Below are 549 nucleotides of genomic sequence, written 5' to 3' on the forward strand. Positions count from 1 at the left end.
CAAATAAAATAACACAGACAGAGACAAAGACAAACAAAAACAAATAAAGACAAAGACAAAGACAAACAAATAAAATAATAAAGACAAGGGAAAGCGAAAAAAATATGAAGACAAAGACAAAGACACACAAACAAAGAAATAAAAACAAACACAAACAAATAAAATAATAAAGACAAAGACAAACAAATAAAACAATAAAGACAAAGACAAACAAACAAAATAATAAAGACAAAGACAAACAAATAAAATAGTAAAGACAAAGACAAACAAATAAAATAGTAAAGACAAAGACAAAGACAAACAAAAAAAGAATAAAGACAAAGACAAACAAATGTCTTTGTGTGTATTCTTTTATTTGTTTGTCTTTGTCTTTAATATAATAAAAACAAAGACAAAGACAAACAAAAAAAGAATAAAAACAAAGACAAAGACAAACAAAAAAAGAATAAAGACAAAGACAAACAAAGACAAGTAAAAGCATAAGCAGACAGAATAAGAAAAACAAAACAAAACAAAAAAAAAAAAAAAAAAAAAAAAAAAAAAAAAAAA

This window comes from Eimeria mitis, genomic scaffold, assembly GCF_000499745.2.
Source record: "Eimeria mitis Houghton genomic scaffold, Emh_scaff938, whole genome shotgun sequence".
NCBI lineage: Eukaryota > Apicomplexa > Conoidasida > Eucoccidiorida > Eimeriidae > Eimeria > Eimeria mitis.